This window comes from Lycium ferocissimum, chromosome 7 (genome assembly GCF_029784015.1).
Source record: "Lycium ferocissimum isolate CSIRO_LF1 chromosome 7, AGI_CSIRO_Lferr_CH_V1, whole genome shotgun sequence".
NCBI lineage: Eukaryota > Viridiplantae > Streptophyta > Magnoliopsida > Solanales > Solanaceae > Lycium > Lycium ferocissimum.
In genome coordinates this window covers 43,782,785-43,801,283 of record NC_081348.1, presented here as the reverse complement: position 1 = coordinate 43,801,283, position 18,499 = coordinate 43,782,785, and the positions used below count along the sequence as shown (strand labels likewise).

Below are 18,499 nucleotides of genomic sequence, written 5' to 3'. Positions count from 1 at the left end.
GTTGCTGTGTCTATGTGGAGTCTTCCTTTTGTGTTTATAGACATGACGAGTGGGCCGGGGCCCTGTCCCGTCCATGATTCAGTTATGCTTCTCATAGAGGCTTGTAGACGAGTCCTGTGTAAAGTGTGCAGTGTGATAGCCTTGCCGACTTGTATATACCTATTTCGGTATTGTTGGTTTTGTACGACCATAGCAGCCTCGTCGGCTTGCTCGGTTATATATATATATATATATATATATATATATATATATATATATATATATATATATATATATATATATATATATATATGTTTAGGTGTGTGTGTGCCCGGTTCGGACGAGATAGCTAGTGTTTTTGTATATCCATTGTGGCCTTGCCAGCTTGTACCGACTTTCAAAGGATATAAATACCCCATTATGCCCTTTTTTCATCATTTACATTTCTTTGGATCTCTAGAAACATCCATATATTTCTCCTAAACACTTATAGCCCCTTGGATCAAGAATTCAACAAGATTACACTAAACTAGTTCATAAAAAGTGATTGTTCTTGCTTCTACTTGATGTTGTGGTGAGTTTGGTCTTGTAGAAAATTGGTGTGGATAAAGTTCTTCAAGTATAAGATTTGCAAGCTTGGGTAGATAGACATCGAGTGATTAAGTAGACGACAATGTATGTAATGACTATCCTTTCTTTTCTTGGCATGATCCGTAGATAATAAGCGTTTATCGAATCTTAAAGAAAGAGAACTATTGTTTAGAGCTGTCATAGAGGTGTAATGATTTAGGTGTGATATTGTATGTTCTGATGGATTTTCTTTTCGCTCCTTAGTTCATTGTTAATAGAAGAGTCAGAAAGAGACACGTTGACATCCCCAGACATTTCAGTTTATACATGATATGCAGCATGCTATACATATATTTTATTTAGCCTGGCCACTTGGTCAGTGAGACAGATATGCACGGCCACTGGTCGTTGAGACATATATATACAACTGCGCCTACGGGTCGGCCGAGATGCATTGGCCGGCCTATAGTCAGTGAGATTTTATAAAGTAAGAGCTTAACGAACTTCTTAAAGCAAGATTATCGACTAGAGCTTGTCTTTGAGGCTTATAGCCTCACTAGTGTTGTGTTGTATTTCTGAAAGACTCTTATCAACTTCTTGTGTTCATGATCCTAGAGAAAGGTATAAAGAGACATGTTGTCGTCTTCACGTATCTCAGTTTATACTTGACATGTTTCGAATCAGAAACAACTAGCAAAAGAACTTGCTTTCCAAAAGAATTCCACTTCTATTTCTTTAGAATTATATTGCTATTATCTAAATGTCCCTTGTCGGGAGTACTTTCAGTGTTAGATCTTGTGGCTGTGTAATAGAATTATGAAAGTTTGGTATTGATGTTGTTGATTGCATGTTAGGTTGCTATAAGAAAACGGCACAGAGCCTGTACGGCTCGGTAGATAGAGCACCGAGCCTCCGACGGCCGGGTAGAGATTACACTGAGCCATCTATGACCGGGTAGAGATGCACCGGGCCATCTATGGCTGGGTAGAGATACATCGATCCACGCATGGCCGGGTAGTTAGCACCGAGCCTCAGATATGGCCGAGTAGACTCGATAGTACAGTTTGCGTATGAGTTGAGTAGAGGCAGATAGATGTACTTCTCAAGTTTCTGTAATCCTTGTTTATTTCAGCAGATTTATGTATTTCAGATTTAGTTGTATTTCAGTTTCAATTATCTATTGCCTTACATACTTGACACATTATTTCGTACTGACGTCCTTTTTGTTGGGGTCGCTGCATTCATGCCTGCAGGTACAGATAGACAGATTGATAGACCTCCCTAGTAAACAGGATCTGATATTAGCTGATTGGTGAGCTCCCTTTTGTTCGGGGTTTCCAGGTCTTTTGGTGTCTCTTCTTTTTTATTACAGATTAAATGGGCGGGCTGGGGCCCTGTCCAGATCATGGTGCAGACTTACTTTCCTTAGAGGCTTGTAGACGAGTCCTATATATAGCGTGTACGTGATAGCCTTGCCGGATTGTATATGTCGGGTTGGGTACTGTTGGCTTTGTACGATTATACGTGTTTTGGGTATGTGCGCCCAGTTCAGGTGAGATAGCTAGTATTTATATATATATATATAAATTGCGGCCTCGCCGGCTTGTTCGTATTGTCTGTGTGAAGGTAGGACTTATCGGCCTAAGTTGGGGGTTACTCCTCCAGAGTTACAGATTTAGGTGGTTCGCTCCGGCCTAGTATGGCATCGAGTGCCAACCGACTTTCAAAGGGTATAAATACCCCATTATCCCTTTTTTTTTTCATCATTTCCACTTCTTATGAGCTCTAGAAACATCCATATACTTCTCCTAAACACTTATAACCCCTTAGATCAAGAATTCAACAAGATTACACTAAACTAATTCATGAAAAGTAATTTTTCTTTATTCTACTTGAGGTTCTGATGAGTTTGGTCTTGAAGCAAGTTGTATGAGTTGAAGTTCTTCAAGTATAAGGTATGTTCTTCAGCTCTGGCTGAATATTTTATGTATCGTGAACGACTTTGATATTGAGTTTTTTTTGGAGGATTTTAATGGTTTAAAGTGAAGGAAAACATAGTATAAAAGTCGTAGTTTAATATATTGATGTTGTTGGCTTATGGGCTGATTTTCGAAGGAAGTCTTGGACGGATTTGTATATGTTTGTCATATAGTATCTTGATTATGTTATTGTTGATGTTGTTATTGATATTTGGGAGCTGTTTTGGAATTGGTTGGAGTGGATAATATAAGGGAAATGTTGTCCCAATTCCGTTAACTTATTCACTAGCTAAGTTTGAGTGTGTAAGTGTTCCTATGGCCTGATTGTTGTATGAATCATACTGGATGTAGATTTGTAGGCTCGGAAGGTAGGCTTTAAGTGGCTAAGTAAGCAGCAAGGTATGTTAAGGCTGTTCCTTCTTTTCTTGGCATGATTCCATATATAGTAAGAGCGTAACGAACCTTATGAATAAATATTTGTCAAAGTAGAGCTTGTCCTATTGTTGCATAGCTTCCAAGTGTTATGTTAGTCTTTCTGAGGGTCCATACCCCCTCACAATGTCCTTGAGTTTATAGAGAGACAGAAGAGACATGTTACAGAATCAGTATTTTTCAGCATATGCATGATACACATATATTTTCTTTTGCCTGGCTTACGAGTCAGTGAGACAGATTTGCCTGGCCTTATGGTCAATGAGATTTTATAAAGTAAGAGCGTACCGAACTTCATAAAGCGAGATTATCGACTAGAGCTTGTCTTAAAAGCATATAGTCTCCCTAGTGTTGTGTCGTATTTCCGAGAGACTCTTATCAGCTTCTTATGTTAATGATCCTAGAGAAAGGTATAAAGAGACCTGTTGTCGTCTTCACATATCTCAGTTCATACTTGACATGTTCAAAATCATAAACGACTAGCAAAAGAAATTATTTTCCAAAAGAATTCCACTTCCATTTCTTTAGAATTATATTGTCATTATCAAATTGGTCCCTCGTCAGGAGTATTTTTAATGTTAGCTCTCATGATTGTGTAATGAAATTATGATAGTTTGGTATAGATATTATTGATAGCATGTTGGGTTGTTATTAAAGAACGACCGGAGCCTCCTCCAACCCGATGAAAGATGCACCGAGCCATCTATGGACGGGTAGATATGTACCGAGCCTCACGACGGTCGGTAGGGTAACTCCGGCTATCTATAGGCAAGGTAGATGCACTGCGGGCCACGCATGGCGGTGAGTTCGCGGCAGCCTCAGGTGTGGTGGGGTAGACTCGATAGTACAGTTCTTTATGAGTTGAGTAAAGGCAGATAGATGTACTTCTCAGGTTTCTCGAATCCTTGTTTATTTTAAATCGGTTATGTATTTGATTAAGGCATATTTCGGTTACGTATCTATTGTCTTATATACTCGGTACGTTATTCGTCCGACGTCCCTTTTTTTTCTTGGCGGCGCATTCATTCTGCGGTACGGATAAACGGATTGATAGACCTCATAGTAGCAAGATGCTCGTTATCGGTCGGTTAGTGCGCTCACATTTGTTCGGAGTTGCCGGTGTCTTTTTTGTCTCTCCTTTTTGACTACAGATTGGATGGGCGAGCCGGGCCACAGTGCCCCGGCTGATGCGATTATGCTTTCTCTAGAGGCTTGTAGATGAGTCACATACAGTGTGCCAGTGTGATAGCCAATGTTCATATATCTATCCAGATTGCAGCCTAGCCGGCTTGTTGGTATTGTGTGTGTGCAGGTAGGCCCTATCGGCCTAAGTTGAGGGTTACTCCTCCAGAGTTACAGATTTAGAGTGGTTTGCTTAAGCCTACTATGGCGTCGAGTGCCGATCACGCCTCTCCCGATTGGGGGCGTGACAAGGACTTTCATATGAAAACATATAAGCATCCATGAAGGGGTGTCATCAATCTCAAAGTTGACATACAAATTCTATCAACTAATTATTATTTCAGAAATGTTATCTGCCACTATCCAACTTATCAGGAATACATTGACTCACAATTGAGTCGTACTTTTGAGAAATCAAAATAATGAACAACTCACAATGATCATAATAATCATATCAATATTAAGAATATAAGTACATTTAATGAGCTAGAGAGGCTGCTTTATATGTTCAGTACAAAAACACTTATCTCTACTTGGTCCGTTCAATACATACAAAATGTACTAGCACAAGAAGTGGGAATAAGGCCACCTCCATAATCAAGATAAATTATACTTTTATCTTGTGCTATAATCATGAAGATATTTTGTCCAGTTTCATCTTTGATTGTGAACATAATATTATAACTTATAAAAACCGACACTTTAATATTCCGCGCATGAGCTAAAGCTCCATACACTAAATCGTCTACTATATAAGTAAAGAACACACATGTGAACAAATGATCTATTTAAAATAAGACTTTATTGAATTGAATAAATAAATAAGCAATTGTTCTATAAAGAAAAAAACATAATACAATAATTAAACCGCATGGTTAATAGTATATCCTAACATATACCCCAACAAACGTCTTTTGAAGGATTACCCACCACTTTTGGAGGCAACACAAGGAGAGGAAGCGACGAGAATTGGTCTTAGAGTTTCAATTTCTTCCATTCTTTTACTTGTTTCTTATGGAATTCTATGCCATGTTCTAAAACAATATTATGAGTAGCTAGATTTCTTTTCTAGGCTTTTGATGGAACCATTTGTTGGATAAATTCGTGATTGTGCTTAATTATAATCGACCTCTTCTTTTCTTCTTCTTCTTCTTCTTCAACTACGTGTTCATTGTTGTTAATTGAAGGCCCCTCGATTGACGGTACCGTTATATCTTGCATTACTTGAGAAAGATTGTGATATTAGGTTTTAGTAAACAAAGAGGAATTAGGTTCAGCTGCGCAACTTATAAATTTATAATCAGTGTCATACTTATAGATGAATTCATAACTCAAAAACCTAAAGCAAAAGAGTAAAATAAGTTGAATATTATCTCCAACAGTTATAGCCTAAAAAATCTGCAACAGAAAAATCAAATTTCGCACAATATTGCAGCTTATTTATTTGAACTTAATCCTAGTTTTGAGCTATATTTTGAATTACAACAGGAAGTGCAATTAATCTCCAGCTTTTGAGGCAGTAGTTTCAATAGTAACAAACTCCAATTCATATCTCTTGACTTGATTTCATCTAAATGAAGAACAGAAGAATGCCGAAACTAGGGAGGACTAAATTTAGAGAAAAGAGAAGGAAATCATGGAATGAAGAGAAAGAAGAAAGACGGAAAAAGAGTACAGAGGAAGAAAGAGAGTGCAGGCCACAAGTGAGAAAATACCAGATATTGTTCACACGTCCCACACTACTAAATAATAATCAGGGAAGATTTCAAAGACCTCCCTTATGTTAGGTACCTTAACACTAACCTCCCTTTGTCAAACCACAGGGATTGTAAATGTATTTGGCGCTAAATTCATAGATCTTGTCAACTCCACATGCAAAAAGAAAAAAAGAAAATCTAAGAAGAAACTAGAGAAAAAAATGTCTCTTTCGTATCAAGGGACAGTTTTTTTTTCCACCAGGGTCGAGGAGTGGAAAACTTGGATTTACAAGACAATTATTCCAATATATTATTATCAAGCAATTCTTGTTGACAATTCAGATTATTCAAGAACTCAATTAAGTGAACATCCACTAGAACTGTTATTTAGAAGTCTAGGGCTCACTGTTCACTTGGAAATGAAGTGCTGGCACTACCATAAGGTTAATGGCTATTTACAAGTTGTAATGCAAATATTATTTGATAGTCTGCCCAATCAACTACGTCTCAATTTCAAATCAATTGAGTTTTACAACACTCTGCCTGTGGAATCTGACAAAAATTGAACATGACATACAACAAAGTCACGGTAAGCAGTGATAAGCTTCGATGGCATCCAAGCCCGAGCTTTCGATCCTTCTATATACAACAGAAGAATAACAAACGGTAAAATGGTACTCTAAATTATTTATGTACTAACTGACTAAAATTATTCGTCCCCTGATCCTGCACAATAAAGAGGGGTCAGCTCCACTTCCAAAAGATAGAGAAAGATACAAGAAATTTGAGTAAGGAAAAAGAAAAAAGAAAAAATTTCTTGCATGCTGTAATGCAAGGAAAAAGACACCTGAAATAAGAAGTCAATTTCTTTCAAAATTTCTGTGATCTTTTTAAATTTGAAGGAAAGTCTGTCTTGTGAATATTTTAACTGCTTTTGTCACACTTCACGGAAAAAAAGATGCAAGAAAGGAAACCTCACGTACTTTGATTTTCCTTGTACCAATAAAATACAGCATTGAAGTACCTGATTGTTTTTCTCGTGAAGAAGATGGAGTTGAAGCACTTTTTGAGCTAAATCCGGAATGCCCTTGAGGGTCACTTGACATTTCCTGCTGACCATGCTCGTATTATGTCAAAACTTCCATGCTTTTTCACAAATCGTTAGCATGATATAGGACTAGGAACTATCCTTAATGAATGTTAGGTCCGCAGCATATGTTACATGCTACTAGATGGAGTTCATTCTCAAACAAGTTTTAACAATAACATGGTTGCGAAGTCAAATATTCCTATCTCAACAACCAAGCAAATACTAGCTACGGATTAGGTTCAGTAGAATAAATTACTCTCCCCATTTCAATTTGTTTGCCTGGTTTTGACTTGGCACGGAGTTTAAGAAAGTAAAGAAGACTTTTGAATCATGTGGTCTTAATCTAAAGATGCGTAGAATGTACCAAAATGTCATTTAATCTTGTGGTCCTAAACATGCTACGTTGAAAGTTGGAATTAAAGAGTTTCCAAAAAGGAAAGAGGCATTTTTTTTTGTAACGGACTAAAAAGGGAAGTAAGACAAACAAATTAAAATGGAAGGAGCTTAAAACTGAGATATAGAAGAATTATTCTTACAGAATGACCAACTTGCCTGTGATATAGATGCTTGGCTGTGGCTGGGGGAGGGGCAAGCACTCCCACCCACCACCAAGTGACCCATATTTTCTTCTGCCAATGCTTTCAAACGATTAAGCTCGGGCAAGACGACTTTGCCCAGGTCTGGCCTGTCCTTGCGTCTCAGTTCTGCACATTGGATTGCTAGCTTTGCAAAATTGAAGGTCTCTTCGATTGGCCAATCAGGAACAGAAGGATCTAGGGCCTCTTTAAGCTCTCCCCTCTCAATGGATCGAGACACATAATGAGTTATGCCCATTGGTGGCTTGGCTGTTATTAATTGTAGAAGAAGAATTCCTAAGGAATAAACGTCAGATTTAACCCCAAGCATGCCTGTTTGTTGATACTCTGGATCAATGTAGCAGAACGTGCCGGCTGCAGATGTCATCCTGTATTGTGTTACCTCTTCAGCAGTAGAAGGAGGGATAAGCCTTGATAGTCCAACATCACTAATCTTGGTTACAAAGTTATGGTCAAGAAGAATGTTGCCAGGTTTGAGGTCACGGTGCACCAGAGGTTCTGGCTTGGTCTGGTGCAGAAAGAGCAAGCCAGTGGCGATCTCCGCTGCAATACGAAATCTAAGCTGCCATGACAGTGCAGGTTTATCACCACGTCGCATGAGGCGTTCCTCTAGGCTTCCCTTTGCCATGTACTCATATACCAAACACCCATATTCTGGGCAAGCTCCAAGAAGTAGTACCATATTAGGATGCCTCATACGACTCAGGACTTCAACCTGTGTTAGATTTACAGAGAAAATAACTTAAAATAGTCAACACTGTCATTTCTTAGGCTCCCAGAAGATATATATAAAAGCGCACTTTTAGCTTCATAAACATCCATGAAGTATTAGGTGTAGGAGTATAGAAACCAAACATTATTACAGGGCCGTACCTCTTGCTGAAATTGAGATCTTCCTTGTGCTGCGTCTGGACGTAAGACCTTAACTGCTACTGGTGTGTGATCAAGATAACATTTGTAGACAGGACCATATCCCCCTTCTCCAATCTTGAGGGAATCGGAGAAATATTGTGTTGCCTCTTCAATTTCTTCAATGCTGTACCTCCTATATCTGAAATCACCTTGTCCTATGTTCATCAATGCTTTCTCCTTCTCCTCTGCTTCTTTATGGGCTTGCATTTCAGCATCTACCCTTCTTTTTGATTCTAATTCGGCAAGTCTCTGAGCTGCTTCCGGCTCGTTTCCATGGCAACCCTACATTTATCTCTCTCCTTCTCTGCTGCTACCTTTGCAGCTTCCTCTGCAAGACGAGCCTCCTCCAATCTCTTTTCTTCTTCCACCCTCCAAAGATTGAGCTCCACTGACTACACATACATGTGGCATATAAAAAAATTATCCTGTCGTATCCCTTCTAAAAGTATGACAAGATATCAATATAACCTTCTGTTTCGCTGTCAGCGCTTCCTTGCATGCTGTACTGTACAAGTCCATTGTCCTCTGAAGCTCCATCTTTAGCCTTCTCATTTCACCCTCTCCATCATCCTTTCAATTTTCAACACTGATGTTAATACTGGTGACACACTACTTAACAGTGACATTAACAATAAAAACATCAAAATATAAAAATGGAAATCCCTTAAAAGTTTTAACCTGAAGACTAGTATGCAGCTTTTGCCATTTGAATCAACTAGCATATTCTAAATCATTTCTTTTATTCAGTACTAGATGTTAAGAGTATAAGGTCTTCTCTACTGAAATTGTAGAATTCCTACTTTTATCAGTGCCATAAATAACCATTTTACCCCTTAGTACTAGTATTAGAGTGTATAGCCAAAAACTAGTTTGTTAAAATGCACCATGCTTCTGTATGAGCTCCTACATAATTGAACATCAGTAAAGAAATAGGTGGCTATGCATCACGCTTCCTAGGCTCAACTTACTATTCTCCTAGCTTTGTTGCTTTCAGTCCTCCCTATACAGACTCATGACGTGAATCAAGACTAATCAAAAAGGGTAATTGAGCTGTAAACCACAATATATTGTATATCGCATTAAGGATAGATTTATCGTAAAGGTTTAAGTGTTTCCTGAAGAAGTTACTTGTCTACCTGTTTCCATACAAAGAGGTAAACTTACAGTTTCAAAGGAGGATTGTGAGAAGTCATTGAAAGAACTGAGCTCACTCCCCCTAGCTCCCAAGCGCTCTGACCCAAAGCTACTATCTGAACTTGATGATATTTGTGACATACGGCCAGTATCCAGGCCATCATACAGCATGGAAGACGTATGATCAGTGCTTGGCCTACCAGAGCTAACGAATGATAAGTCAGTATCTGCTTCAGAAAGGTCAGAAAAAATCCTGGAAGGGAGGACTCTTCGTCTATCAAATGGTGACCTGCTTCCAAAACTTGCTGCGTTTAGCGTGTATACATATCATCAAAACCATAGGGTGATCTACGTACAATTTCTACCAGATTTTTCTTTGATATTATGCAAATTTCAGTTATTAAGCTGGACATCTTTTTCTTTTGGAGCAAAAGGAGTGGGGAGGTAGAGTTACTTCACATTAATCATTAACCAGAAACATAAGAAAGAGGATAAAATAGAAGCGGATCCACTAAAATACGTCATCTGTTTGATTTAGATTATCTAATTATACAAGAAACTAATTCTAACAAGATTAATTGAAATCGTCAATTTTATCGAAGTAAAAGCTCTAAAAATTGATTCTTTTTGATACCCAAACACTAAATTGATTAGTGAAACTGAGTAGTTCAGAAAAATCAATTGAAGCCAGGTGAAATAATACAGGCCCTTTGCTTTCCGCTAATTGTTGAGTTCAGATGATTCATTCAGTCAAATTTTTGAGGAGATGCTTCTAGGAGTCTTTGCATCAGGGATCAGCTCTTAGCCCGTTTCTATTTTCCTTGGTAATCGATGGATTGACGTGACAAATTCAAGGTGAGGTGCCATGGTGTATGTTGTTCGCGGATGACATAGTCTTGATTGACGAGACTCGTAGCGGAGTTAACGCTAAGCTAGAGGGTTGGAGGCAGACGCTGGAGTCCAAAGGATTTAAGATGAGTAGGACCAAGACGGAGTACATGGAGTGCAGGTTCAGTGGCGTACCAAATGAGGCTGACGTGAAAGTGAGGCTTGGTACCCAGGTCGTCCAAAAGAAAGAAAGTTTCAAGTACCTTGGGTTTATTATACAAGGAAATGGGGATACCGACGATGATATCACTCATCGTATTGGTGCAGGGTGGATGAAATGGAAACTCGCTTCTGGAGTGCTGTGTGACAAGAAAATGTCACCAAAACTTAAGGGCAAGTTCTACAAAGTGGTGGTCAGACCGACTTTGTTGTACGGGACAGAATGTTGGCCAGTCAAGAACTCTCATGTGCAGAAGATGAAAGTCGCGGAAATGAGAATGTTGCGGTGGATGTGTGGGCACACTAGGAGAGATAGGATTAGGAATGAAGACATCCGGGACAAGGTGGGAGTGGCATCGGTGGAGGACAAGATGCGAGAAGCGAGACTGAGATGGTTTAGGCATGTGAAGAGGAGAGACACAGATGCCCCAGTGCGGAGGTGTGAGAGGTTGGTTATGGACGGTCTCAGGAGAGGTAGAGATAGGCCAAAAAAGTATTGAGGAGAGGTGATTAGACACGACGTGACGCAGTTTCAGCTTACCGAGGACATGACCTTAGATAGGAGGTTGTGGAGGACTCAGATTAGGGTAGAAGGCTAGGAAGGCTAGTAGAGACTCTCTCACTTATTCTCTCGCACTAGTGATCGTAGTTTTGCTCTATCGTTTATTGCCCTGTGATTTCGGCTTATATTTATTGGCTCTTCGCTCTTGTTATTTCTTATTTTTCGCATTATTCTGATATGCTTGTCCTTATCTGACTCTTTTGTCTTGTTTTCTCTTGAGCTGAGGGTCTTTCGGAAACAGCCTCCCTACCTCTCAAGGTGGGGGTAAGGTCTGCGTACACTTTACCCTCCCCAGACCCCACATTATGGGAGTTCACTGGGTATGTTATTGTTGTTGTTGTTGTATGCTTCTAGCCGTCACGCTAACTTCTTAAGTTTTGACTTCAGAATACAAACACAATCTGAAAGACCATTAAGGATTCAGAATAATAGCAGGTCTTTCTTGGAACTTACCCAACTTTTTTGCTCTCATCAGTTATGAATGACCGGCGTTGTGATCCAGCTGCACATGTAGTAGACAAGGTAAGTTAAAACAAAAATTTTGACGTTAAGAAAAGTCATTGTGGCAAAAACATGTCATACCATGGATCGCCTTGCTACGTGCGGTAGGGGTACAACCACCACTATTAACTTGGTCTTCCATTTGCTGTATTTGCTTATAAAGAGGCGATGCCATAGGGGCTGGGCGAGAAGCATTTTTCACAGAAGAGATCTTTGACTTTGAGATGACGTAAACAGTGCAGAAATCTGGTGCTCCCTTTGACACAGTGCTGGGTATATCTGTAACCTTCAACCGTCTGTGCCATATATACTTGGGTTAGTGTTTATATAAGACCCGCTAGGAAAAGTTTCAGCTTTTAATGTTTTTAATGACAAAGACTGAACGATTATCAAATACAATGTCTTCTTGTTTACTTTGATATGTTAGACATTGCTATAGATATGCAAATGGAACTTAAGTGCTCTTAGTTATCAAATTTACTGATTGACGGTTTGTGGATGATCACATTACGAATATGACCAATCATGGACATGTCAACTTAATTACTTTTTTCAGAGGATCTCAACATAATGTTGGATCACGGATGCTTAAATCGATTTGCAGGCATTGAAACACCTTAGTTATTCTATAACTATCATACCACATCCCTTCTTGGTATTACTTTATAGTAAGCTAGTCTACTCAAATTTTACTAAGTTGAACCATTTCTTCTCTCATGATGAGAAGGGGAGGGGAATGCATTATTTTTCCATTTGCCACTTGGTTATTGTGCTCAATCTAGAAGATCTGACCTGATAAAGCCATGCCTAGATGCTCCAAGAACCAAGTTCTGGATCGCAGCACTAGACACATATTCTGTCAGTGCTTTTGCTACATCTGAGTCTTCAAGTATAACGTCCAAGCAATGAATCTGTTCAAAGCAAAACAAAAACAGAAGAGAAGATCTTGAATCATGTGTTGGAGTAGCAAATGCATTAGTATTCTCATTTACTTATTCCATATTAAATGCTAGGGATTCTCATGGATATTGAAAATGCTTACATCTTTACGTGTACAAAAGCAATGGAAAGTAATAAACAATTCTTTGGTTTGTTTCTCAAGATTTTGCCCATGTGCAGATAAATTTCCATCTACAACGTGAACACCACCACAGTTTCCATCTGCATATTAACAAATTTGACGTTTGTTAGCTAACATCTCTTTACATCATTAGGAATCCAAGCTGTATACTAATGATGTACCAACTCTTTCAAGTAAACCAAACGGGAAAAACTTAAAATCAAATACAAAAGCAGAGATTATTTCTAGCTCAACCTAAAAGTTAACCAGTAGCTCTAATTGGTGAAATTACATAAGCAAATGCAGCAATATCACTATTTTGTAGATTACATGTCCAATGAAATACTCAAACAAGGCCAGCCACCTAGGACCATTAAAGGCAACGATGGATGGGAAAAAAAGATCTACAGTCTACACAACTTACGATCATCACATATTTCTTGATCTTGGCAGCTAAGCACCTATATGCCCCACAATAAAATGTACTCCCTCCGTCTCAATTTATGTAAACCTATTTGACTGAGCGCAGAGTTTAAGAAAGAAGAGAAGACTTTTAAACTTGTGGTGTTAAATGAGTCATATATATTTGTGTGGCTATAAATCATTGCATAAAGGTAAATTATTTTTAAATATACAAAAAAGGTCATTCTTATTGGCACGGACTAATAAGGAAATAAGTTTACATACATTGAAGCGAGGGAGTATAACCTAAGGGGTCATTTGGTAGCTGGTTAGAATTATGCAGGTATTAGTAATGCAGAGATTAGTTACGAGGGAACTTATGTATATTATTTTTTGCAGTGATTAGTTATGTAGAATTTAGTTATTCATGTATTAGTTATTCCACTCTTCTATCCTGCATAAAATAATACATAGATTCCCTCCTAACTTATACATATCTTAGTTATGCGGTTTTCTAAATTGCAAACCAAACACCTAATTAGATGTGTTGAAGCTTATACATAGCAAAAAAATGCTAACAAACATGGTATTACTTATGCAGGATTTAATACATAAATAACTTAGCTGAACAGCTACCAAACGACCCCTAAATTACTAAAAAGAAACCCAAATCTCAATTCCCTTTTCCCACTGATGGACTTTCTCAAAATCATTAATTTATTCACCTCCTGACTCATTTCAAACATCTACACGCACCCACAAATGACAAAAGAAGAATTGGTTTTAAGGGAAACCTACCAACACACACACATGCACACATATAATATTTACATATATAGAGAGGGAGATGCATACAGGAAGAAGAGGTAGGCTTGGTGACAACATGAATAAGAACAAGAGTTTGGCCTCTATTAACCAAATTCTCAGTGGCCCATTTAATAGCATATTGGCTTCCTTTATCTTTGTCAATAGCAAGTGCAACTACACCATTCCCATTATTGCCCTTTTTGTTTGCAGGGCTTCCCTTATTACTTGGGAGCCACATTTTTTCCCTTTTGAATAGTCTTAACTTACAAAACATGCATCACATATGTCAAAGTTCCCTCTTTGTTCCTTTGCTAACACTTCTCTTTCCCTACATGGGATTTTTTCCAAGTTAATTTTCTTCAAAGTGATTGTTTGGATAAGCGTGTTGAGAACCGTACAAGAAAAATGCTGTAACAACCTGCGGATTGTTTGCTCAACATGGGAAGAATCGAAAATGTCTCCACTGTGTGTGTCTCATTGTATGGGCCAGTTTTTGCCTTTATCCCATTTTTTTAATATTAAATTAATTTAGGAAAAATAAAATTGATGTATCCTTCCGGAAAAGCTGTGTCAAGTTTCCAAATGTTGCCTATCTCATGTAGCAGTGTCACAATTTTGTTTTTCTCGCTCCTAAGTTATTATTACCAAACTTGTAAACCGGCCAGTGCCTCGCGCTGTTGCCAAAAACTTCATCTAAGGGCCCGTTTGGCCATAAATATCAATTTTTTTTTACTTTTTTTGAAATTTTTGAAGTTGGAGTTGGAGTTGTGTTTTGCCATAGTTTTTGAAATTATAATTTTTGGTGAAATGTAATATAAAAAAGTGAAAAAAGTTGAAATTTTTTGAAAAATAAGTTTTTCTTATTTTCAGTATTCCGGAATACAACTCCGGAAAAAAATGAATAATTTTTATGGCCAAACGCTAAAAGTAAAAAAAGTGAAAAAAAATTCCGGAAAAAAGTGAATAACTTTTATGGTCAAACGCCCACTAATAGTTACAAAATATTTAAAAAAACAATTCTTGAACATTCAAATAATTTAAAAAGTAATTTTTTGCAACAGCTAAAGATATCTTCAAATTTACTAAACCCGGATAATTAAAAATTTAAGTTTATAATCTCATCTTAGATATATTTTAGAAAACTTTTATTTAAAAATGAAATCAAAAGTTCAAACCATGATGTAATCTTATGAAAATATAAAGTACCATAACAACATTACGCTAAAAAAATTTCTTTTACATCGAAATATTTCCCAAAAAGAAAATTCAAATATATTTTCCTCTAATTTTCATTATTTAGAAATATTAAACTTCACTAAATATTTAAATTTAGGTGAAATTACTTTTTTCATTATTATATCACATTTTGTGGATGTATATATGTAGGTAAATATATTATTGTACATGATTATATTGTGTAATATATATTTGATATATGTCATAAGTTAAAATATAATTGTCTTAAGAAAATTCCTTAATTTAAGATTAAAAGAATAACATTAAATGGCAAAATGAAAAAACAACATAAAAAACGAAAGTAATAAGTACTGAATAGTATTTATAAATTCCCCAAATTAAGGGAAGTTTCTTTCCTCATAACTGCTATCCATTAATCATAGAGAATTCAGTTATAGAAAGCAGTAAGCAACCTCATTGACAGCCAACATGGGAAGTTCCTAAACTAAGAGACTTCATGAAATTCTGATAAAGCTAATTTAGCTAATCTATGGCTACAAGTATCATAGCGTCTACTTACATATATAAAAGCTACGTCATCTATTAAGCATTTGAGTCATCTCTGATGAATCTGATAATATTATTATCTTCTTCCATCCTTTCTGTTACACCCCGTACTTTCGGAGAAGCACTTGTTAAATTTGAACATAAGTATGTCAAGCTATGGCTAGGTAAAACAATTTTGGATTGTGAGGAACGAAGCATTATTAAGTGTATTGTTAAGTAAGGGATGAATTATGATCTTGTAAGTCGTAACCGGGAAGGAGATGTTACACCTCGCAGTTTGGACGTTGAGTTCCGTAGGTGTTAACTGCTTAATTGTGAACACTAGAGTGATATGTGCCTATCTTATGGTTATAAGGGTTTAAGTTCATATAGTAAGCTATGGAAGGATTGAAGGGCAAGTGAATTAAGGAAATTAAATTTGTTGGAACTTGGAAGAAAATATGAGGGGCAATTTTGGTCAAACTTGGAGAAAGAATATCTTTTAGTAGATGAGGAGTTTTGAAGCAAAATAAAAGCCTAAAATAAAGTTCGTCGTGTCTAGTTTTCAACGCAACAAACCGCTCGTCGATACGGTATCGAAGTGGAGAATTATGGACGTTACAAGTTAGGCTGAAAGAGCAGAAACGTTCCTACGATGACGGTACCGACTTGCTACCAGATGCGAGCTTGCTAAAGATCGCCCCCCCCCCCCCCCCCCGACCCGAATTTGACCCACTATTTAAGGATCAAATCTGAGCCTAAACGTCATTTTTCAGCCAAGAATTCTCCAAATATTTCCCAAACTTTTAGAAAATTCTCCCAACTTCCGTCCACTAGATTTTAACGCAAATTACGTGAAATCCCCGAATTTAAGTCTGGACAACACATAGCTGAGATTATAAAATCGAATTGCGGTGAAACTTGGCTTGGATTCAAGGTGATAATCGAAGATATTGCAATTCTAGCGGGTGAAAGGTATGAATTTTTCCTTATTAGTATTGATTTAAGCTTATCTACGGAGGAAAAGTTACTAAATGAGCGTATAAGGGATTTATGGGTCGAGAAATTGGATAAAACATCGTGTGAGACGTTTATGGAATATTTTGGTGTTGATAATATTGTTGTTGATGTTGGTATTGTTGTTGTTGTTGGTTGCTGAGTTGAAATTTTGGGCTAGGCATATAAACAAGGGAGATCTTTACGAAATTTCGCGATTCTAGAAAGATTTATTTGGAGGCTTAGGATAAGTATATAACAACGAGCCTAACAATAGAATGAATGGTTTTATATGTAGATTTCAACACAGGAGGTAGGTTGGAAAGTCGAGAAGCGAGCTTCCGGGTATGTTAAGGTTAAACCTTTCTTTCAAAGGCATAATTCCTATGTTTTGATTCCATATATGACATCCATAATATTTTTACTCCTAGAAATGCCAGAAGTCTATAATTTCTGAAGATTCTTATGATGACTCTAATCCTAGAGATTTCCAAGTCTAAGATTCTAGATGATTTCATGACGTGACTGAGCGTGCTGGATAAGTCTAGATTATATTTATAACATATGGCCTCAGCTTATGTCTGAGCGTGCTATATAACATATGGCCTCAGCTTATGTCTGAGCGTGTTATATGACATATGGCCTCAGCTTATGTCTGAGCGTGCTATATCACATATGGCCTCGAAGTGTGTTATATAACATACCTTATGCTATTTCGAGCATGCTACATAATTCTTGATTATATTCAGGATATGTGGTCTCAGCTTATGTTATGGATCATTCAAAGTGAGACATGATAGTGGTGATGATTATGGTAGTGATGAAGATCCTTATCATCTGAATGAACCCAGCAAATAAACTAATTCCAAAGACTCTATTCCTAGACAGTGTGGGGATATTCGTATCCTTAACCTCTTAAGTCCCGAAGAGGCATCCATAAGTTGTACATTTTGATAATGATGTCTAAATCCCGAAGGGGACATTCATAAGGTTTCCTTATTCATATGCATTTCATATTTGATTTTTGAGTCTCGAAGGAGACAAACGAAAAGGCGGAAGAAGTTCCCATTTTTAAGAAAAAAGGAAGAAGTTCCCGTTTTGAACTAAAAGTTGCTCTGAAGGGAGTCTTTTGATAGTTTTCAAAGATTTTCATGCATTTGCATATTTACATACATGCACGACATCATTTCATGGGGAAGGGGAAAAGGGCTAAGGCATTATATATGCAAACCACCCGATCAGATGGTATATGATGATTATGATGCCCGAAGGGGCCATTATGCTAGTATGCCCGGAGGGGCTGCGAGCAGGGTGAAGGCATGCATTATATATATATATATATATATATATATATATATATACACACACACATAATTATTATCAAAAGTTCATGTGCACATACATGTTTATCAAAGTTAGTTACAGGTGCAGATTGAGTCTTATTTTTTTATCATCCGAGTCGAGATATTTTGTTTCGGTTTCGCCTTACATACTCAGTACATTGCTCGTACCGATGTCCCTTTTTTGTGGATGCTACGTTCATGCCACGCAGTGTAGATAGACGAGATGAGGATCTTTCATCGTAGGTTCCGCCTTCGTGTAATGTCTCAAGTGGTGGCTCAACTTCTTCCGGAGCATTGCCCGGTCGGAGTCTATATTTATATATATATATATATATATATATATGAATCATGTTATATATGTCGGGGGTCGTCCCGACCTCGTATACCTCATATGTTCATGAAGCTTTTATGCTTTATTTTTACAACTTAGTCATAGTGTGACTAAAGGTTTTGTCGATCATGGGTCTATTGTACATTTACTTATGCAT

The 18,499-nt window shown here is 37.5% G+C and overlaps 1 pseudogene; it reads right to left on the bottom strand.

Moving 5' to 3' along the window:
- Positions 1-6,187: 6,187 nt before the first annotated feature.
- Positions 6,188-14,421, bottom strand: LOC132065253 (U-box domain-containing protein 35-like; annotated as a pseudogene).
- Between the last annotated feature and the right edge of the window lie 4,078 nt (positions 14,422-18,499).